The sequence below is a fragment of the Mirounga angustirostris genome, unplaced genomic scaffold (assembly GCF_029215605.1).
Source record: "Mirounga angustirostris isolate CCGP_5_RB_7025 unplaced genomic scaffold, mMirAng1.0.hap1 SCAF_5, whole genome shotgun sequence".
Classification (NCBI taxonomy): Eukaryota; Metazoa; Chordata; class Mammalia; order Carnivora; family Phocidae; genus Mirounga; species Mirounga angustirostris.
In genome coordinates, this window is record NW_026991713.1 from 40,976,142 (window position 1) to 41,000,553 (window position 24,412).

At 36.7% G+C, this 24,412-nt stretch overlaps 1 long non-coding RNA gene across 2 annotated transcripts in view; it reads right to left on the bottom strand.

The window, feature by feature from the left end:
• LOC135364328 (uncharacterized) overlaps positions 1-24,412 on the bottom strand; it is a 173,085-nt gene that overhangs the window by 41,913 nt on the left and 106,760 nt on the right. The window lies entirely within an intron of this gene.

Below are 24,412 nucleotides of genomic sequence, written 5' to 3' on the forward strand. Positions count from 1 at the left end.
CAGGTCATGATCCTGGAGTCCCTGGATCGAGTCCCGCATCAGGCTCCCTGCTCGGCAGGGAGTCTGCTTCTCCCTCTGACCCTCCCCCCTCTCATGTGCTCTCTCTCATTCTCTCTCTCTCAAATAAATAAATAAAATCTTTAAAAAAAAAGTTGTTTTATTTTTATTAAATAAATCCTATATACTTATTTTGACTAATTTGAAAAATACAGAAAATGTAAAGAAAAATCAGCCATATTCACAGAAACTGGAGATAACCATTATTAATTTTTTCTGTACTTCTTTTTGATATTTTCTATATATATATAATTCATTCATTCATTTAATAAAAATTATTGAATACCTACTGTGTGCCAGGCAATGTTCTCGTTGTTGAGGATACAGCAGTAAAGAAAACAGGCAAAAAATTTCTACCTCATGAAGCTTATATTCTAGTTGAGGAAGACAGATGATAAACCCCCCAAATGAGTAAGTCATATGGAATATTGGAAGATGGCAAGTACTATGGAGAAAAATATACCAGAGAAGAGGGATAGGGTGTATTGATTGTCATTTTAATTAGGGCAAGTCAGTCACTAAGAAGGTGACATTTTAGCAAAAGGGTAAGAGACAAAGCATTATAGGTATTTCATAGAACAACCTCAAACTAACATGAAATGCAAAAATAAGTCTTTATTTCTTGCTCAGTTTTGTTGGTGACCTGTGGTAGCCTTGTTTCAGGTAGCCATCATTGGAGTGCTTCTCCTCTATATATCTCTTATTCTTCTCCTGAGATCAGTGGGATTATTGAGCGCTTGTCTTTTTCATGATAATGGCTGAAGCCCAAAAGGCAAGAGCTACAACTCAAGCATATTTTAAGCATTGGCTTGCACCATGCCTGCTAACAGATCACTTGCCAAAACAAGTCATATGGCCAAGCCCAAGGTTTAAGTGCAGAGTACTCATATGGAAAGGTAAAGATAAGGGGGAAAAAGTGAATCATTTTAAACTGTAATCTAATCTATGACAGTCCTCCTTATTTTGTTTACAAATATTCATATTCCTCTCATATACAAGTAATACTTGCACCCCACCCAAATCTCATCCATTGATAACATTATACTCCAAGTCCAGGATCTCACGACCTACAACAGGTCTACACATGCCTCCTCTTGATTCAGACCCATGATCTAAACAGATTATCTCCCTTATCTCATCCAAAATATACTAATGGAAAAGGACTGGATAACCACAATAAACAGTCCCATTGGAAAAAAGGGAGACTAATGAGGCACACAGCAATCAACAGTCCATTAGCAATTCTTGAAAGCCCATATAGGTGTATTGCCATGTCCTTCTGAGGGAAGATGTTGCTTGATTTGGCCTAAATCCCAATTCCTGGAAGTTTCTGCCTAGTCTGTTATTCTTGAGAACCTTGGCCTAAATCCCAGTTCCTAGAAGTTTCTGCCTAGTCTGTCATTCTTGAGAACTGTTGACAAAGCCCTCTGTGGATGAGGTTGAGATCTTTTCTTTTACATTCTCTTTCTTGGCCACTTCTCAAAAGGACATTGGAGAACACACCATTCTTGAATCCTGAGTCGCTTTCTCAATCTGCTTCCTGCCTACAGAAAGTTGAGAGGTGACTTTTGTATCTCACATAGTCTTAGTCCCTTTTAATTCAGGCTGAGGTTATTTTGCCAATATAACTTTCTCCTAGATCTATGTTTTTGATTCCAAAAAGGCCATTTGTCAAAAATCACATCCACAGTTCTTTTTGAGACACATCTTTCTTTCTAGACTCAATTGTATGTATTTCAGGCACATCAGCTTCTGTGAAGCGTACTTAATGCAATATAATAATAACCATTTATTTCTCAATCATAAGTTTACAGGTCATTGAAGCAGCTCTGCTTCATTGTGCAGATTCACATTATGGGGAAACTGGGGTGACTCTACTCTATGTATCCTTTACTCTCTCCTGGGACCAGCAGGCTATTCAGAGGTCATATTTTGCTCATGACAATGGAAGAAGTGCAAGCAAGGCTTCCAAGTGAAACCTGAAAGGGAATAAGAGGGTAGAAAAGGCATGTGGGTATTTAACCTCCTTAGCCCAGATTTGGCAAATCACTTCAGCTCCTGTTCCATTTCACCAAAACTAGTGATGTGGGCCCACATAGCAGCAAAGGAGCTAAAAATCCCTGGCTGGGAAACTGCTTCCCAACAACTCTACACTGAGAAAAGGAGCTCAAATCTTTGGAACTTCATGAGCCTTTTCTGCCACAATGGAGAAAGGTTTCACTACCTAGCCTTGTATAGGAAAACATGTAATAAAATATGTAAGGTATGATGTCACTTCCAGGATCTATACAGAGAGCTCATCTGTGCATGTAGTTCTAGATCTAAATGAATTGAGAAAAAAAACTGGAATTATATATTAATGCTGTTATCAATGCATAGTGAGGCTGCAGGTAGTTTTATTTTTTCACATTATACAAATATGAAAGATTTATGCTTTTCAAAATTAAGTATAATTTTTGTGATGAGAAAATAATAAGGTACTATAAAGAGCTCAATTTTCTTTTTTCTTTTTTTAAATTTTTATTTATTTTTTTAAGATTTTATTTATTTATTTGACACAGAGAGAGAGAGACAGCAAGAGAAGGAACACAAGCAGGAGGAGTGGGAGAGGGAGAAGCAGGCTTCTCGTCGAGCAGGGAGCCTGATGCGGGGCTCGATCCCAGGACCCTGGGATCATGACCTGAGCTGAAGGCAGACACTTAACAACTGAGCCACCTAGGCACCCCCAATTTTCTTTTTTAGAGCATGGTGACATTTGCTGCTTTCTCTGAAGATCTATAGTAAAGCATTGGTCATTCTTTTTTTACTTTTTCCTTAAAAAAAATTTCATTCTGAAAAAAAAGTACCCATTTTTAATTTCTGTCATCTCTTTGGGAAAGATGATCATGCTTTGATTTTTGCTCTGCCACTGACCTTGGCTATTCTTTTGAAAATTCTCACAAAACCCTACATTACTCTGGATATATTGATAGTTGAGGGCATTAACTTTTGGTACACAGAAAAAGGAGGGATAATAGGTTTTTTCCCTGTCATTTGATAAGGAACTATTTCAGGTGGCCTTGGTATCACGTTCTATGTCAGCAGATATGTTCCCAAGAGACAGAAGAGTTCAAGGCACATGGAAATTAATGTTCTAATCTTTCACTGGTAGGTCTCTATTCTGAATAGATTCGCATTGACAAATAGCCACTGTCATCTTACATTTGGTCATCTCTACTCACAGAAGAGCCAGAATGTGTACTGCCCATTCACTTAAGTTTTTTCTCATGAGGGTAATTTGTAAACTATACTTCAAGTATTTCCTTTATGAATGATTTCTCAGCAGTAGTGAAACTGAAGGCTTCATCACCAGAAGCCTAAATAAATAATGAGTTTTTTGGTTTTATTCCATATTTGTCTAAATCTAATTTTTTAGACCCAGTCTTATTCTTCTGTCCCAGAACCCTTGTCAATGATCTCCTATAAGAATAATTCTTTACAAAGTATTATAAAGTGTGGGGGTAGGGGTATAAAACAAATTAGCAGCAGTCCGTTTCCTCAAGGAAGTTAACATCTAATTGGGAAAATAAAGCATATGTAGAAAATTACTTAGAAATTTTAATAATATTATTATCAATACGGTCACATTCCATGTGATACAAAAGCAAGAAATCTCCTTCATGGAGCTCCCAGTTTCCCTCTGAATTATTCAAAATCTTGGAGGTTCACATAGTACAAAAGGAAATCTGTCTGCCTTCTCTTCCCTACTGGAGAGATCATTTATATCTGCAACACACATGGTACCTAATAATGTGGTCTCCAGAGCAAGACTGCCTGGGTTTGAATTCTAGTTCTATCACTTTCTAGATTGAGTAATTTTCTACCTCTCTTGGCTTCAGAGCCTTATCTGTCGAATGAGTAATGAGAATTAAATAAGTTAATTCACATAAGAGCTAAGAACAGTGCATCATAGTAAACACATAATAAATGTCAACTATCGATAGGTTGCTTCTAGATGCCAAATGGTGTTATTGTTGAAATCTCGTCCTCCCAAGTCTGACAGATGAAGCTGCCTACTCTATAATGATCCACCATGCAGCTGTTACTATGCAGGTCACCTCAGTTCTCCAGTGTAGGACTATCCTACTGTCTCCAAGGGGCTAAGATTAGCAAAGGATGTCCCACACTTGGGCATCCAGGGTTGTAGCTTTGACTTATCAGCTCTTTAAAGATCACTCCCAGTCACCTCACAGAACAATAGCCAGTATCCACAGTGCTTGATTAGAAGTGGATCAGTTAGTTACCCTTCAAACTACTACAAGTGATCCATTCAAAGAATGCATACAGCTTTTTTTTTTTTAAATCACCAATTCATGACACATGAAGGATGTGATGATAACCCTCTTTCCCTGGAAAATAGGGTTACTTACAAATCCTGACAGAAGATCACTATCTCATTCAGGCTAGGGAGACTTCAGAATGGCGCTGTCTTCTGTGATGCAAAGGTGATTACTCCCTAAAGAAGTCTCCCTAAAGATACCCCTTTAAGCACCCCATACCTTCATTTATGGAGTTAGAAGCAACTAGGTGGACTGTCTTTGATGATTCTACCATTGTGTTCCCTCTCATGAAAACAAACAAAACCCCCACAAAACTCACATTTAATCTCTGGTGAGGCATATCACTATCATAAGAAAAAACATTTATTTATTAAGTACTTAATAATTTATTAGCAACATGTTAAGTACTTCATAGGTGTCATCTCAGTTAATCCCCCCACAACCTTCTGAGGTGAGCATCATTATTATCCTGTTTAGAGAAAAAGAAACTGAGAACATAAGTAACTTAAAATTGTATAGCTAGTCAGCAGCCGAGATGATACTCAAATGCCATAACCTGTCTACTCATCCAATCTGTGACAGAGTAAAGGAGTGGGCCTAGTCTATTAAAATTAATGAAAAATGGTTTCCTTTGTTTTTTTTTTTTTTTAAGATTTTTGTTTATTTATCTGAGAGGGAATGAGAGACAGAGAGCACGAGAGGGAAGAGGGTCAGAGGAAGAAGCAGGCTCCCTGCCGAGCAGGGAGCCCGATGCGGGACTCGATCCCGGGACTCCAGGATCATGACCTGAGCCGAAGGCAGTCGCTTAACCAACTGAGCCACCCAGGCGCCCAAAAATGGTTTCCTTTGTAATTAAAATATATTTTGAGAGTAGAAGAATAGTGGCTTAGGAGAAGGTAGCCATTAGCGCTGAATGTAATAGGTATTATGTATATAGAAAAGGATCCATATTCATATGAGAAACTTAGGTTGAATTATAAAATTATTCAGTTATTTACATAGATGCTAAACAATGCTCTTTTCTCCTTAGGAAAAATTATTTGAAAAGAAAGAGTGAAAATAATTAGCCTTGAACTAGAGATGGTAATAGTTGTCTACCTGCCCATAGCCCCTTCTAAATAAGCTCTTCTGACCAAAGCCTCCAGGGACTCTTTTGAACCACATGCTCTGCCTCCTTCCCCTGGTCACAACTGCTGACCCAGATGAACAATTGATCCAAAATGAATCAGTCTATAGGTTAAAATGGATCAATTAGATACCTACTCTTAAAATTCGAAAAAATATGGCAACAGAACCATTTGGTAGTTGTCACATTAATGGTAGAACACAAGAATAAAGACCCATGTATTCCAGCTGGAGTGACACTGCCCCCCACACTTCCAAGGGAGGCCTGATTATATAGTTCTTGCAATAAACTATTCAATTCTCACAAGAGTTTTCTATTCTTGTAACCAAATAACCTAAGGGATCATTTACTATGCATCTGTTACATATCAAGGTCTGTAGTATTCTAAAAAACACCGCATTGTATAGGTACTTCTCTTTCCACTTAAAGATGAGAAAACTTGAGTGTCAGAGAGAAAAAATATTTCCAAAATCACATAGCAAGAATATGACAAGCCTAAGATTCAAACCCAGGTCTATCTGATTCCAAAGCAATAACCTTGTTAATACATGTTCAAGTATCCATAATTATACTTACTTTATATTTACTATATGTAGTATTGTGATTATGTATCATATGGTATATTAAATAAAAGTAAACAATGCTTAAATTGATGCTAACATGACTTAACAAAATTAAACATTTCCCAAGCCATATTAATCTAACAAGAGATTTTTCTTGCAAAATAATAATTCACAGTAAATGGAATTTAAGCTTCTATTTATAATTTAAAAAGCTGTGAAGAGGGGCACCTGGATGGCTCAGTCATTAAGCCTCTGCCTTCGGCTCAGGTCATGATCCCAGGGTCCTGGGATCGAGCCCCACATCGGGCTCCCTGCTCTGCGGGGAGCCTGCTTCTCCCTCTGCCACTCCCCCTGCTTGTGTTCCCTCTCTCGCTGTGACTCTCTCTGTCAAATAAATAAATAAAATCTTTAAAAAAAAAAAAAAAAAAGCTGTGAAGAGTACCGCTCTCATCCCTTCAACGACAACAAAATGTCAAGTAATCTGCAAATTCATAATTTTCATAAGAGATCTGAGGCCTCAGGGCAACAAATGACCTCAAAATATATAGAAACACAGGAGATAAGGAGTGAAGCCCTTGCTTTCCTAGAGAAGACACTGAGCAACATATAAGATGATAAGAAGAAAGCATCCAAAATATTTAGCAAATCACTAAAATCCACCTGTAATCTATTTAGTAGGAGAGTCTAGAAACCCTAGGAGCCATAAAAGCAAAGGGAATTTTCACCTACTCAAAGGCTCGTCTCCAGAGACATCATCAGGTACTCACAGGAAAGATTTGGGACAAGTAAAGAATTAGGAAAAAGTCTTCCTTGTAGAGAAGGCTTGAAGGAGGGAAATAGCCACTGGAACAATGGATTCTTCTCCTTATCTTCCCTTCCTTAAATCACTAAGAGAAGATACAATAAACCCTGTCACTCTTGGATAAAATGTCAAGACCTATTGCAGCTGCAGAAAGGAAATAGAAAAGAACTAATGTTGTCCCTCCAGGAAGGGCAGGAAGTCACCCTAGGCTCAGATGTTTAGTGATCTCCTGCAGATAGAGGAGGGAAAGAATCACTGAAAAAGTCCTACCCCCAAGCTCAGAGACAGAGTACTTGCCAATGATTGTGACTGAACTAGTACAACCGAGAATGGCCTGTACATTCACCTAGAACAACTAAGCTCCAAGCACTGAGTAACAAGTGACAGCAGCCTGTTGTTGAGAGAGGGACAAGACTCTGGAAAGAGACTCTGTCTAAGGCACAGGCACAAAGGGAAGACCTAAAGCTGAAGGTGGAGCAGATATTGAGAAAAATTCCCCAACAAACCAGCCACCACCCTAAGGACAAGGAATTAAAAACCTATAGTGTGCTGAAGGTCACGGCAGCAATAAAACCAGATCGAGCTTAACTCCTGATTAGACTGATCCAATATCCCCTCCTTTTCTAAAACCAAGCAAGAAAAAAAGTTGGACATTTCCAAGCACAAATAATAATCATTTCAATCTCCACTGTACCACCTTAAATGCCCAACATTCATACAAAAAATATAAAACACAAAAAAGAAGAAAAAACAAATTGTCAAAAGACAAAGCAATCAACAGATATCACCTAGATGTTGCAATTATAAAAGAATTTAAAATATGATTACTATTTTAAAAGCTCTAGTGGAAAAAGTAGACAACATGCACAATTAGGAAATTTTAGCAGAGAGATGAAAACTATGAAACCAAATCAAATGTAAATGCTAGAAATAAAAAAAAATATGGTAACAGAGATCAAGTATGCCCAATGGGCTAATCAGTGTACTTGAGGCAGCTGAGGAAAAAAAATCAGTGAAACTGAAGATAGATCAATAAAAATTACCTAAAGAAACACAAGAACCGGGGTGCCTGGGTGGCTCAGTTGGTTAAGCGTTTGCCTTCAGCTCAGGTCATGATCCCAGGCGTCCCAGGATAAATATTTTTAAGTGCCTAGATACATTATACTCACACTGATGAAAACCAAAGATAAAGACAAGTTCTTGAAGGCAATCAAAAAAGAGAAACATATTACATAGAGATTCAAAGATAAGAATTATGGCAGATTTATCAGAAACTATGTGAGTCAAAACCCCAAGCATAATCTAGAAGGACTATTTTAAAGTGCTAAACACAAAATAACTGTCAATCCATAATTCTATACACAGTGAAAATAAGTTTCTAAAGTAAAGGAGAAATATTTTCTGAGACCAAAAAAAAAAAAAAGAGAGAGAATTTATTTCCAACAGAAACAAATTCTTTTTAAGGATTTTATTTATTTATTTGACAGAGAGAGGCACAGCGAGAGAGGGAACACAAGCAGGGGAAGTGGGAGAGGGAGAAGCAGCCTTCCCAGGGAGCAGGGAGCCCATGCGGGGCTCCATCCCAGGACCCTGGGATCATGACCTGAGCCGAAGGCAGACGCTTAATGACTGAGCCACCCAGGTGCCCCCCAACAGAAACAATTTTTAAGGGAATTCTTTCAGCAGAAAAAAAGAATGATACCAAAGAGAATTTAGATCTATACCAAGAAATACAGAGATAAGGAAACTGAATAAATGGAGATACATACATAATTTTTTCCTTCATTTTTACCTACTCTAAAAACTGACTGTCTAAAACAACAATAGAATCAATGTTTGATGTATTTATTGCATATATAAAAGTAAATACAGGGACGCCTGGGTGGCTCAGTCGGTTAAGCGTCTGCCTTCAGCTCAGGTCATGATCCAAGGGTCCTCAGATCAAGTTCCACATCAGGTTCCTTGCTCCGTAGGGAGCCTACTTCCTGCTACCTGCGCTCCCCCTGCTTGTACTCTCTTTATCTCTGAAAAGTAAATAAATAAAATCTTAAAAAAAAAAAAGTAAAATTTATGATAGCAGCTCAAAGTATTGAGAAGGGCAAAGAATTGGGAATACACTGCTATAAGATCCTTACACTTCATATAAGGTAATATTATTTAATGGTAGGCTGGAATTGGTTAAAATGTATATTTTAAAAACTAAGGCAATCAATAAAAATTTAAAAGAGGTATAAGAAATAAGCCAGTAGTGGAGATAAGATGGAATCATGAAATTTATTCTTTAAAAGGAGCTGAAAGGGGCACCTGGGTGGCTCAGTTAGTTAAGCATCTGCCTTTGGCTCAGGTCATGATCCTGGGGTCCTGGGATTGAACCCCCATGTCAGCAGGGAGTCTGCTTATCCCTCTTCTTCTGCCTTCTGCCCTTCCCCCCCCCCCCAGTTCATGCTCTCTCACTCTCGCTTGCTCTCTCACAAATAAAATCTTTTTAAAAATAAATAAATAAAAGGAGCAGAAAATAAAAACAAAACAATAAACAAATAGAACAAATAGAAAACTGCTACCAACATGGTAGATTTCTATCTAATCATATTAATAATTATATTAAATGTAAATGATCTAAATACATCAATTAAAAGAAGCTGTCAGATTGGATAAGAAAGCAAGACCCTACTACAAAACCCACTTTATTTTTTTATTTTTATTTTTTAAAGATTTTATTTATTCATTTGAGACACAGAGATACAGAGAGAGAGAGAGAGAGCACGAGCAGGGGGAAAGGCAGAGGGAAAAGCAGGCTCCCCACTGAGCCAGGAGCCAGACGTGGGGCTCAATCCCAGGACCCTGGGATCATGACCCAAGCTGAAGGCAGACGCTTAACCATCTGAGCCACCCAGGTGCCCCAAGACCCAACTACAAAACCCACTTTAAATAGAAATCCATGCATAGGTTAAAAGAGAAAGATGGCAAAAGATATACCATGAAAACACTAATCAAAATAAAGCTGGAGAGGGCTATATTAAAATTAGACAAAGTAAATTTTGTAACAAGAATATTACCAAAGATGTATTATCAAAAGAGGGTCATATCACAGGAAGACATATCTTAAATGTGAATATACATAAAATGCTTCAAAACACATCAAGCAAAACTTATAAAAGTGCAAGGAGAGAGAATTTTTAAGGCAGTGAAAATTCTCTGCATGACACCATAATAATGGATGCATGTCACTAAGTATTTGGCCAAACCCATAAATGCACCACACCAAGAATGAGCTGCAATGTAAGCTATGAACTTTGGGTGATAATGATGTGTCAATGTAGGTTCACCAATCATAAGAAATGTACCCTCTGGTGGGGGATGTTGATAATAGGGGAGGCCATGGGTGTGTCGGGGACAGGGGGTATGTGGGAAATCTCTGTATCTTCCCCTCAATTTTGCTATGAACCTTAAACTGTTCTAAAAAAATTGATTCAATAATAATTTTTAAGTGCAAGGAATAATAAACAAATCCACAATTATAAAGTCTTTAATAATCTTCAATCAATAATCAACAGAATTAGTGAACACAAAGTGAGTAGAGATATAGCTGACATCATGCTAAAGAGTAAAAGACTGAATGCTTTTCCCCTAAGATTAAGAAAAAGACAAATATGTCCACTTTCACCACTCATACTCAGCATCATACTGGAGGTCCCAGGCAGAGCAGTAAGGCAAGAAAAGAGATAAAAAGCATACAGATTGAAAAAGAAGAAATAAAATTGTCTCTATTTACAGAAATCATGATTGTCTATGTAGAAAATCTGAAAGGATCCACAAAAAAAGGAACTTCTACAACGAATAAATAAGCATAGGAAGGACACAGGATACAAATTCAATATGCAAAAATTAATCAAATTTTCATATACTACCAATTAACAATTGACAACTAAAATAAATACATAGCTTGGGAAATTAAACAGTATCTTTTTGCAACTGATCACTCTACCAAAGTAAAAAGCTAAAAGAGTACTTAGTATTTTCAATATATAGACAAAAAAATCTTAGTGTTAATAAATTTTGGAAAACATTACTTTCTTCCTGCATGATGAATTTGAGTAGATTATTTGTGTTATTTCAGAGATATCCAACAAACTATTTCCTAGAAGAAAATTTTTGTTTCAAACTAAGTTTCCTATATCAGCTAAAGAAATATAAAGTATTTTGAGCTGCATTGTGTCATTTTCAACAGCATTTGTGTTGATAAATGTTCATATCTTCATTTTCTACATCTGAAATACTATAGGAACAAAATGTTTGTTGCATGTACATTTTTTAATCATATTTAACAATGATTTGGCTCTAAAAACAAATCTACTGCTGTGTTGCCTACTGTCTCATAGACAACTATGTAGCAATACACCAAGCCTGCTCCTCCCATGACCATAGCAGACATCACTAACTGCAGCATCTCAGTCCTCTCTTTGACTGGGCTTGGTACCTTTGTCAGCACAGCCACTGCCTGACAGCCACAACCAGGCAAAGAGAATTGACATGCCAAGTGAAACTTATTTGACATCCTAGAGTGACAATACCAAGTCCAAATTCCTTTGGGAATTAAGCCTCCAAAATCTAACATACCCTGACATGCCCACTTGTCCAGTAAATTTTTTTTTGGTCCGCTCTCTGCCTTTTCCAAATCTGTCCTTTCTTCCACGCCCAGCTCAGTCTCTACTTCAACCATAGAACCTTCCTTCAAATATTTGGGTCCACAATGAATACGCACTTTTGGTTAATCAATACTACATTTTAATACTTAGTCTGTCCTCCTTTGGGGTCATGAGTTATGCCTTTGACTCCCCAAATTAACAAGTGTCCCATCCTATGATTATTGTATGGTCCTCCCATCACAGAGATGAAAGCAAAAGAGGAGCTCAACAGCTACCATAGGGGGTTTGTTTTGTTAAAATGGGAATGCCTAATAAAAAGGACCCTGCTGATTGTGTGTTAATAAAGAACTACTGCTGTTTAATGTTCACTAAACATTAAAAAAAATATATTGTGCAACAACTCGTTCATATTGTGTATTTTTTCTTTTCCAAGCAATTTCTCATTCCAAATTCCTTCATAAACATCATTTTAATGGATGCTGTGTCTCACCATATGTATGCCAGGGGGGAAAAAAGGGATTGGAATGAAGTGAACCAAAATGTTAATAATGATCAACCCTAAGAGGCAAATTTACTATGACATTTATTTGCATCTTTATTTTTTGTATTTTACAAATTTTCAACAACTAGAGTGAACTATTTGTATACTTGAAAAAAGAAAGTTAATTTGAAAAATATTGTCACTCCTCACTGTCTGAGGGCTCAGCTCCTTATGGGTAACAGTGTCCTACAATGGATCCTTATAAGATTAATTAGGATTCGTACGCCTGGGTGGCTCAGATGGTTAAGCGTCTGCCTTCGGCTCAGGTCATGATCCCAGGGTCCTGGGATCGAGTCCCACATCGGGCTCCCTGCTCCTTGGGAGCCTGCTTCTCCCTCTGCTTCTCTCTCTCTCTCTCTGTCTCTCATGAATAAATAAAAAAATCTTTAAAAAAAAAAGATTAATTAGGATTCTGCAAATCTTCTATTACTTCTTGCAGTGAGAATAAAGAGCAAGATGAGAAGCTGGTCACTTCACTAAAAGAAGTACCTAACATTTTAACCACGGACACAGACACACACAGATACACACACACACAAACATCTTTAATTCTAAAATTAGGGTTTCTCTGTGGGACAATTGCAAATCAAGTATTTTTTGTCAAACCCTTCTTTGACAAATTATATATGTTGCCACTTTTCATTTTATAATTTTTGTCTCTTTTCTTTCATTTTATAAATGTCTCATCACTTTTCTTCTGCTTACTTTTTGATGGCAGGGAAGCCTATCCTAGGTTTACTTAAATCAGTTGGCAAGTTTCATCTAATCAATTTAAAGAAAAAGAATAAAATTAATTTTATCTTAGAAATATATAAAAGAAATATTCATAGAGCTTGCTCTTTTGTTCCATAAAGCTCAGAAATGATTACTTAAATAGCAGTGCACAGTTCTAATTTATAAAACACTATCTGTGGCACCTTAAAATATTCTTTTATTTATTTTTTAAAGATTTTATTTTTATGTAATCTCTACACCCAGTGTGGGGCTCAAACTTACAACCCTGAGACTTGAGTCGGATGTTCTATGGACTGAGCCAGCCAAGCACCCTTAAAATGTTTTCATTATTCCGGGCATTCATATTTTGTGTTAATTTTACTAATATAGAAGTTTTGACAAATACTAATCTGTCTTTTAAACAAAAACAGAAATTGAACAAACAGGAAAATTTAATTTTATTTTACTACATTGACTTCACCCCTTTATATGCATGGACATAATAGATATGTAAGCCTAAAACCTGTAAGAAGTAAAGTCAAGTAAAGGGACACTGATTTTATTTATCCCAAGAATTCTTTCCAGTTCTCTTTGTCTGGTTCCCTGTTCCACAACTGAGTTTATAATTTAGTTTATAATTTCGCTATTAACAGCAGAACCTGCAACTTTTTGAAAGATCACAGTAATCCCCTAGAGCCATTGTTTATAATGATTTTTTTTATTCAAATGCTGGCACTGCAGGTAGTTTTCTTCTCTAGGACATTGAACTTTTGACAGTCCATATGGTCTTAACGAATTTTCCAGGTGCTGAACACCATCTAACCTGTATTTTTGGCAGCCTACAGAGGTACTTAAACCTGCCTTTGTCATTCTTCCTAATACTGCTTTAAGATGTTTTTTAGAGGAGGAAGTTTGAAGTGGTTGGTAGAAATGATCAAGTTTTAAACGCTTATATTATCAGCGCAAAAGTACTGTCAAGGAGAATTCACTTTTGAGAGAGGAAAACAAAAGCTGTTCCTTTAATATCTAAAGAGAACTATAACTGCAATATGTGTTTGAGATGTTATTGTTTGTACTTCTAGATTGTAGGGACAAATTTGCTGTCTTTAATCCACTACAAAAAGTATTGCACAATGTTTTCTTTACCTAGCTTATAAATCTGCATCAGTTTAGGGTGAGCACCAAATTAGCCCGATTGTCAACCTTGGTTATTAAGGGAATGCAAATTGATTTTAGAATGTCAGCTGAATTTAATAATGGCTAATTAGCTGATGATATGGATGGGTGGATAATCTTAAGACCGCCTACACAGGAAGAAAGTATTTTTAAAACCTTCGAATTATATTTAAAAGTTAGTGTGCGTACCTTTCCCTTTTTTCTCAATTTATTAAGCATCTACTTTACATATATTGTCCACAAAACGCTAGGAGGTAGGCATTATGAATACACTGATTTACAGAACAATGACTAGTACCCAATTTTCTCTGATTCTAAAACCACACACTTAAGCACTTGGGCTATGCTTGCCCAATTTGAAAAATATATCGGGATTATAATGCATGTTTTTGGCATTAAAAAAAAAGGGGCTGCCTGGGGGGTGGGGAGAACCCTCTTCATGCTTTGGGTCAACAATTGTGTAAGTCAATCTTGTGAGAGACAGAATTTCACTTCCCGCTGCTGATGTCTACAAGGCCAAATAGTTGCACAGCTAGGATGAAACATTTTCTGCTAGGCTCAACAAATTGGTGCCCCCGCCTGGGATTTTGAGTTAGCACAAAAATTCAAAACAGGAAAGATGATTAAAAATTCATTTCCATGTGGCTACTAGTCCAAGATGGGATGCAAGAAGACCGTGAACTTAGTTCCCTCCCATAGACATACCAAATCTACAGCTCTATATGGAATAGTTCCCACTAAAAAAGAACTAAAACTAGCTGAACAGCTATCTCACAACAAAGAATAAAAGGGCTACATTGAGACTGATAGGAGAGGCAGAGATACAGTCTGCCAAAAACCCCATCCCCAGTGAGGTGACCCACAATGGTAGGAGAGATATCACTGGTCCATAGCCTCTCCCTGAGAAGTGAAGGGTTTGTGCCCCATATTGGGTACCTCAACCCTTTGGACCTGCACCAGAGAGATGAGGGCCCCAAAACATCTGGTTTTGGAAACCAATGGTGATTTCATCCAGGACCCAGGAGGCTGTGAGGATCTAAGATACTCCTTTTGAGGGGCTTACACACAAATTCATGTGTTCTGAGACCCATCACAAAGGCCTCAATTTGAGAACTGAGTGGATTATTTATGAAGAAAATTCATTTGTTAATCTTAAAATATCTTTCAGAGGGGCAGGGACCAGTTGAGACTCTCTTTGGGGCCACAGACACTGTTGAGGGTGATTTTTGCACTCTTCCCATACCTTACTAGTGCAAATGGGAGCATACAGACATAGTCTTGCTAAAGCTATACGCATGCTCTGCCCCCAGCACAGTTTCCCTGCTTTAGTAAAGCCATGGGTGTGCCCTGCCCTCAACACTCTCCCATAGCCTTGCTAAAGCTGGTAGGTGAGCATAATCACCCCACCCCTTGATTGCCTGACCCTGGTGGCCAGAGGGGCTTGCATTTCTTGTCCCCACAGGACTGTAACAATCAGAAAGACAGTTCTTGGAAGGCTACCAAACCCAGGGCACTGCACAGACATCCCCCAGCCTACCTGTAAAATAGGCCCATCTTCTTGTTCTGTAGCTTCAACCTGAGAGACAGGCTTCAGGTTTGCCACACATCTAGGGCTACAGAAGAGCTTTCAGGGAACATAAGCAGGGACACACCATCTTTGAGCCCTCCATTGGCCTCCACACAACTCAATGATACCTCCCAGAAAGGAACTTATATACTCATCTGAATCCCTAAATTTGGCAACTATTGCCCAGAGGATACCTCCAGATCTCCTAGTGTGGAGGCCAGCAGGGTTTATAGTTGTGGTCCCACAGGACTCTGTATATTTGCATACTTTAAAAGCTGCTGCCTAAGGACCTGGCTTCCAATCATCCTGAAACTAGGTGCTGACTGGAATCACTGTCCTGGGGACACTGACTGGTCTTGGCACATCCTCATCAGTGGAGACCTATGAAGAATAAATCAAGCCACTTAGATAATCACAGAAGTTTAAGAGACAACCAAAAGCTAGGGTAAGGTTGAACAACAAGTTTCATTTCCTATATGAGGCCACTCCTTCATGACTGGGAGAGATAGCTGTTTTACCTAATACATAGAAACAAACACAAAGAGTTATGCAAATTGAGAAAACAGAGATGTTCCAAACAAACAAATTAAAAAAAAAAACAAGATAAAACCTCAGAATAATACCTTGGTGAAGCAGAGATAAATAATCTATCTGATAAAGAGTTCAAAGTAATGGTCATAAATATCATCACCAAACCTAGGAGAATGGATGGATACAGTGAAAACTCAACAAAGACATAGAAAATATATGAAAGTATCAGACAGACATCACAGAGCTGAAGAATACAATATAATAACCTAAATGAAAAATACATTAGAGGGTTTATAGGGTTTATTATAGGAGATTAGATGAAGCAGAAGAACAATTAGCAACTTGGAAGACAGGGCAATGGAACTCACCCACACAGAGCAGCAAAAAGAAAAAAAAAATTAAGAGAAGATAGTTTAAGGGGCTCATAGGACAACATCAAGTGGGATATCATTCTCATTATAAGGGTCCTAGAAAGAGAAGAGAGAGAGAAAGGGGCAGAAAACTTATCTGGAGAAATAATGGCTGAAAACATTCCTAACCTAGGGAAGGAAACAGACATCCAGTTCAGGAAACACAAAAAATTTCAGAAAAGATGAACCAATGAGACCATACAAAGAAACATATAATTAAAATATCAAAAGTTAAAGAGAGGATATCAAAAGAAAAACAACTTTTTATGAACAAGGGAACCTCCATGAGACTATCAGTGATTTTTCAGCAGGAACTGTGTAGGCCAGAAGAGAGTGGCACAATATATTCAAATTGCTGAAAGAAAAAACTTCCAACCAAAATTATCATTCCAAATTGAAGGAGAAATAAAGAGTTTCCCAGAAAAGCAAAAGCAAAAGCTAAAGGAGTTCATCACCATTAAACTGGCCTTAAAAGAAATGTTAAAGAGACTTCTTTAAGCCGAAAAGAAAAGGCACTAATTAATAACAAGAAAACATAATATGAAAGTAAAAAGTAAAAATCTCACTGAAAAAGGCAAATATATAGTAAAGGTAGTGGATTAACCACTTATAAAGCTAGTAAGAAGGTTAAAAGACAGAGGTAGTAAAGTTAACTATAATTACAATAATCAAGGGATACAAAAAATTTAAAAATGTAAAATAGGATATCAAAAACAAAACATGGTGGGGGAAGGAGCAAATATGTAAAGTTTTTAGAATGTGTTCTAATTTGAGTTGCTATCCATATATATATATATATATATATAGTCTGATACATACATATACATATATAAATATATATACAAATATATACAAATAATATAAATATAAATATAAATAAATAAACTGTTATATATATACGTGAACTACATGGTACCCACAAAGCAAAAACTTACAGCAGATACAAAAAAGATAATGAGAAAGGAATCTAAACATAACACTAAATAAAGGCATCAAACCACAAGGGAATGGAGCAAGAAAAGAAGAAAGGAACAGAGAGGAACTACAAAAACAGTCAGAAAACAATTAACAAATGGTAATAAGTAGGTAATACCTTTCAATAATTATTTTAAATGTAAATGGACTAAATGCTCTAATCAAAGGACATAGATGGCTGAAAGGATTAAAAAAAAAAAAAAGACCTGCCTATATGTTGCCTACAGAAGACTCATTTCAAATCTAAGGACACACACAGACTGAAAAGGAAGGAATAGAAAAAGATATTCATGCAAATGGAAATGAAAAATAAAAGCTGGGATAGTTATGCTTACATCAGATGAAATAGACTTTAAAACAAAGACTGTAATAAAAGACAAATAAGGGTATTACACAATGATAAAAGTGTCAATCCAACAAGAGGATAAAACATTTGTAAATACTTATGTACCCAATGTAGGAGCACCTAAATATGTAAAGCAAATATTAACAGACCTAAAGGGAGAAATTGACAGCAATAATAGTAGGGTACTTCACCACTCCACTTACATCATAGATAGATCATCCAGAAAAAAAATCAATAAGGAAACACTAGCCTTAAATGACATATTAGACAAGATGGACTTAATAGATATATACCAAATATTCCATCCAAAGGCAGCAAAATAAACATTCTTCTCAAATGCACATGGAATATTCTCTAAGAGAGATCACTTGCTAGGCCACAAAACAGTCTCAGTAATTTAAGAAGATTAAAATCATATCAAGAATACTCTCCAGGGTGCCTGGGTGGCTCAGTCATTAAGCATCTGACTTCAGCTCAGGTTATGATCCCAGAGTCCTGGGATCAAGCCCCACATCAGGCTCCCTGCTCAGGAGAAGCCTCCTTCTCCCTCTCTCATTCCCCTTGCTTGTGTTCCTTCTCTCGCTGTGTCTCTCTCTGTCAAATAAATAAATAAAATCTTAAAAAAAAAAAAAAGAATACTCTCCAACCACAATCATATGAAACTAGAAATCAATTACAGGAAGAAAACTGGAAAAATCACAAATATGTAGAGATTAAACAATACACTACTGGGCGCCTGGGTGGCTCAGTCGGTTGGGCGTCTGCCTTCAGCTCAGGTCATGATCCCAGAGTCCTGGGATCAAGTCCTACACTGGGTTCTCTGCTCAGCAGGGAGTCTGCTTCTCCCTTTCACTCTCCCTCTCTTTCAAATAAATAAATAAAATCTTGGGCGCCTGGGTGGCTCAGATGGTTAAGCATCTGCCTTCAGCTCAGGTCATGATCCCAGGGTCCTGGGATCGAGTCCCGCATCGGGCTCTCTGCTCCTTGGGAGCCTGCTTCTCCCTCTGCCTCTCTCTCTCTGTCTCTCATGAATAAATAAATAAAATCTTTAAAATAAATAAATAAATAAATAAATAAATAAATAAATAAATAAAATCTTTAAAAAATAAAATAAAATAAACAATACACTACTGAACAACCAATGGGTCAATGAAGAAATCAAAGGGGAAATAAAAAAATACCTTGAGACAATTGAAAATATAAATACAACAATCCAACATGTATGGGAGCAAAAAGCTGTTATAAGAGAAAACTTCACAGCAGTCCTGTCAAGAAACAAACAAACAAAAAAATCTCAAATAAACAATCTAAGTTTACACTTAAAGGAACTAAAAAAAAAGAACAAAGCCCAAATTTAATGGAAGGAAGGAAATAATAAAGAGTAGATTAGAAAGAAATGAAATAGAGACCAAAAAGAAAAAAGAATAAAAATCAATGAAACTAAGAGTTGGTTCTTGATAATTGAGAACCTTTAGCTATACTCAAAACAAAAGAAGAAAGAAGGCTTAAATAAATAAAATCAGAAATGAAAGACAAGTTACAAATGATACCACAGAAATACAAAGAACTGCAAGAGACTATTTTTTTTAATAAGTTTTTTTTTTTTAAGATTTTATTTATTTATTTGAGAGAGAATGAGAGACAGAGAGCATGAGAGGGAAGAGGGCAGAGGGAGAAGCAGACCCCCCGCTGAGCAGGGAGCCCGATGCGGGACTCGATCCCGGGACTCCAGGATCATGACCTGAGCCGAAGGCAGTCGCTTAACCAACTGAGCCACCCAGGCGCCCTGCAAGAGACTATTATGAACAATTATATACCAACAAATTGGACAACATTAAAAAAATGGATAAATTCCTAGAAATATAAATCTTCCAAGACTAAATCAGGAAGAAATAGAAAATCTAAACAGTTTAATTACTAGTAAGGAAATTAAATCAATAATCAAAAACCTTCCCAAAACAAGTCCAGGACCAGAGAACCTCACTGATGTACTCTACAAAACATTCAAAAAAGATTTTTTTTTTTTAAAGATTTTATTTATTTATTTGACAGAGAGAGACACAGCCAGAGAAGGAACACAAGCAGGGGGAGTGGGAGAAGGAGAAGCAGGCTTCCCGCCGAGCAGGGAGCCTGATGCAGGGCTCGATCCCAGGACCCTGGAATCATGACCCAAGCTGAAAGCAGATGCTTAACAACTGAGCCACCCAGGTGCCCCTCAAAAAAGATTTAATACCTTTCCTTCTCAAACTCTTCCAAAAAATTAGACAGCAGGGAATACTTCCAAACTCATTTTACAAGGCCAGCATTACCCTCATTCCAGCAGCAGACAAGGCTACTGGAAAAGACAATTACAGGCAATATCCTAATGAACAAAGATGAAAAATCTTCAACAAAATATTAGCAGACCAAATTTAACAATCCATTACAAGGATAATATACCATGATCAAGTGGGATTTATATTAGGGATGCAAGGATGGTTCGACATTCACAAATCAATATGATACACCACATTAACAAAATGAAGGATAAAAATCATGTGATCCCCTTAATAGATATAGAAAAAGCATTTCACAGAATTCAACCTCCTCTTTTGATAAAAACTCTCAACAAAGGGGGTAGAGAGGGAATATACTTCAACATAATAAAGGCCAAATATGACAAATCCACTGCTAACATCATACCCAACCAAGATCAGGAACAAGAAAATGATGCCCATTCTCACCACTTTTATTCAACACAGTATTGAAAATCCTAACCACAGCAATTAGGCAAGAAAAAGAAATAAAAGACATCCAAATTAGAAAGGAAGAAGTAAAGCTGTCACTATTTGCAGATGACATGATATTATATATAGATAACTCTAAAGATTCCACCAAAAAACTGCTAAAACTATAAACAAAGTCAATAAAGCTGCAGAATACAAAATCAAAAATAGCAATCAGTTGCATTTCTATACACTGAAAATGAGCTACCTGAAAGAGAAATTAAGAAAACAATCCCATTCACAATTGCATAAAAAAAAAATACCTAGGAATAAATTTAACCAAGGAGGTGAAAGAAATGTATACTGAAAACTATAAGACAGTGATGAAAAAAACTGAATAAGACACAAATAAAGATATTCCATGCTCACGGATTGGAAGACTTAATATTGTTAAAATGTCCATACTACCCAAAGCAATCTATATATTCAATGCAACCCTTATCAAAACTCCAATGGCATTTTTCACAGAACTAGAACAAATAATTCTAAAATTTGTATGGAACCATGAAAGACCCCAAATAGCTAAAGCAATCTTGAGAAAGAAGAGCAAAGCTGAAGGTGTCATGCTTCCTGATTTCAAACTATACTACGAAGCTATAGTAATCAAAACAGTATGTAATTGGCCTAAAAAGAGACATACAGATCAAAGGAACAAAATAGAGGGCCTAGAAATAAACCCATAGTATAAGGCGAATTAATTTTTGACAAAGGAGGCAAGAATATACAACGGAGAAAGAGCAGCTTCTTCAATAAACAGTGTTGGAAAAATGGACACTCACATGCAAAAGAATGAAACTAGATCACTATCTTATACCATACACAAAAATTAATTCAAAATGCTTAAAGACTTGAATGTAATCCTTGAAACCATAAAAACCACTAGAAGAAAACAGGTGGTAAGCTCCTTGACATTGGTCTTGGGGTTGAATTTTTGAATCTGACCCCAAAAGCAAAAATAACAAAAGCAAAATGAAATAAGTGGGACCAAATCACACTAAAACTTCTGCACAACAAAGGGAACAATCAACAAAATTGAAAAGCAACCTACTGAATGAGAAAATACATTTATAATATCCAAAATATCCAAAGAGTTAAAAATCCAATATATATAAATACTCAAACAACTCAATAGCCAAACATAAACAATCTGATTAAAAAATGAGAAGAGTATCCAAACAGGCATTTTTCCAAGGAAGACATACAGATGGCCAACAGGCACATGAAAAGATAGATGTTCAACATCACAAATTATTAGGGACATGCAAGTCAAAACCATAATGAGATATCACCTCATACCCATCAGAATGTCTAGTATCAAAAAGAAAAGAAATAGCAAGTCTTGGAGAGGATGTGGAAAAGAAAAAACCTTTGTACACTACTGGTGGGAATGTAAATTGGTGTAGCCACTATGGAAAACAGTATGGAGGTACCTCAAAAAATTAAAAATAGAACTACCATATGATCCATCTATTCCATTTCTTGGTATTTATCCAAAGAAAATAATTTGAAATTATTATTTGAAATGATATATGAAATCCTGTGTTTATGAAGCATTATTTATTATAGCCATGATATGAAAATAACCTAAGGGCTCTATTAATCAATGAATGGTTAAAGAAGTTGTGGTATACACACACACATACAGGAATACTACTCAGACATTAAAAAGAATGAAATCTTACCATTTGTGACAACATGGATGGACCCTAAGGGTATTAGACTAAATGAAATGCCAGACAAAGAAAAACAAATTTCTTATGATTTCACTTATATATAGAATCTAAAATATAAAACAAATGAGCAAACAAGACAAAACTCATAGATACAGAGAATAGATTGGTGGCTATCAGAAGGGAAGGGGGTTGAGGTGGATTGGTGAAATAGGTGAAAGGGGTCAACCGTATGGTAATGGATGGTAACTAGACTTATTCTTGGTGATCACTTTGTAGTGCATATAAATATCAAATTATTATATTATATGCCAATTTTACCTCAATAAAAAAAATTCATTTCTAACTTTGGCAGCATCCAGTACCTAGTTTTCAGTAATGAGATTGGCAACAGAATTAATCTAAGAGTCCAGAAGTGATGTCACTAGTAGCTGTAATAAGCAGGTCATTCCATGATATGATGTACATTATGTTTGTAGCTGCATTGTTTTGAGCCTAGTTCTGTGCCTGGTTCTCCAAACTTGTCTTGGTTAACTTTAGTTAACCATAATTGGTCTCTGTGTCTTATATACTTACAGGTTGCCAGAGCTAAAGGATGATCATCTACTTACCCCTGCACCATGTCACTTTGTCCCTCAATTTTCACCAGCAGTGATTATAGCATTATCAGTGGTAAATCCATTCTTTCCTTCTTTCCTTCAATTTTAATACCTCTGATATTTAGCTAAGCAGATGGCCACTCAACCAAAAACTACATTTCCCCAAATTTCCTTGCAGCTAGGTTGGTTCATGTCACAAAATTCTGGCTTATGGGATGCAAGTAGAAATAACTGGTGCAACCTCTGTGTCATGATAGTAAAATAATAATAATAATAATAATGAAAGAAAGAATGAATTCTCTCCACTTCAACTTGTCCTCCTTTACTGCTGACTTAGAAAGTAGACATGATGGTTAGAGTCAAAGCAGCTACTTTAGATGGTAAGATGGAAACCACAAGTTGAGAATCGCAGAGCAACAGTGTAGAAGGAGTGTGGGTCCTGGATGATGTGCAGCCTTTAGCTCTGGTCTGCTTACTCTTGGACCACTTTTTGGACTTTGTTGCAGAGCCAAACCTGCATTCTAACTAATGTGGCCATTGGCCCTTTCAACTACATTACACAACTTCTTGCCAGTCATCCTCAACATTGGGTTGTGATGAAGATTTCTCATGAAAAAAGAAACATTGCTTCATGTACCTCCCACTTGAGCTTTCGACATTCAATCACTTTGTCAACCAAATATAATAGCTACTCAACAGTAACAGAAGTGAGAAGAAACGACAGGGGACTGCTTGGCCACTTTTGTCACAATGGCAGAAAGAGGAGCCCCAGCGTTAGATGAAGAGACAGTAAATTCTAATGAGCATGGAAAGGTCAGACCTTAGTATAACATGCTGCTTGGAAAGTGGTATGAGGCCTTTCAGTAGTACTTAAATAATATTGTCATGCTGGTTTTCATTCTGAGGTTCATGCCACACTACCTAAATAGAAGCACAAATAAAAAATAAAACAGCTGTGTTGTGGTTTATGATACTCACATTTGTTATTGGCAAAATTGCAGTTGAGGTTATTTTTTTATTAATCATACTGAACAAATGTTCCAAAAGTAATTCCTCCTTTTTCCAATTAAACATAATCTCTATTCCATAAATTAAAATTAAGCAAGTCAAATGCAATGCAGTTATGAAGATCTCCCTTTCTTTTCTCAGCTCACAGTTGACCATTCCCATGTGCATAAGATAAATGGGTAGGGAAACAAGTGGCTTTGCTAAACATTTTGGTATGTGAAGAAACCATTACAACACTGATGCTATGGGACTGCAATCACAGTCACATGTACATGAACCCGGATGACTATAATAAAATACTGTGCATCTCAGAGCCTTGATTTGACCCAAAGTGCTTCCTAATGGGTGTTTTACTGTGCATATATTTCTACTTTCTTTGGGGTAAAAAGAAGCACCTGAAATCTTTTTCCATCTATGATTCATGTTCCATAGCTACAGAGAAAAATAAAAAAGAATGAAAGAAAGAAAGAAACCCCATTCCTATTTCTGCTTTGTTGCAAGAATGTAAAAGTTTATTTCTTCCAGGAAGTAGAATCAAGTCATTAGTAATTACAAGTACTAAAATAACTATCACTATTAATTTTCTTTTTTTTTTCT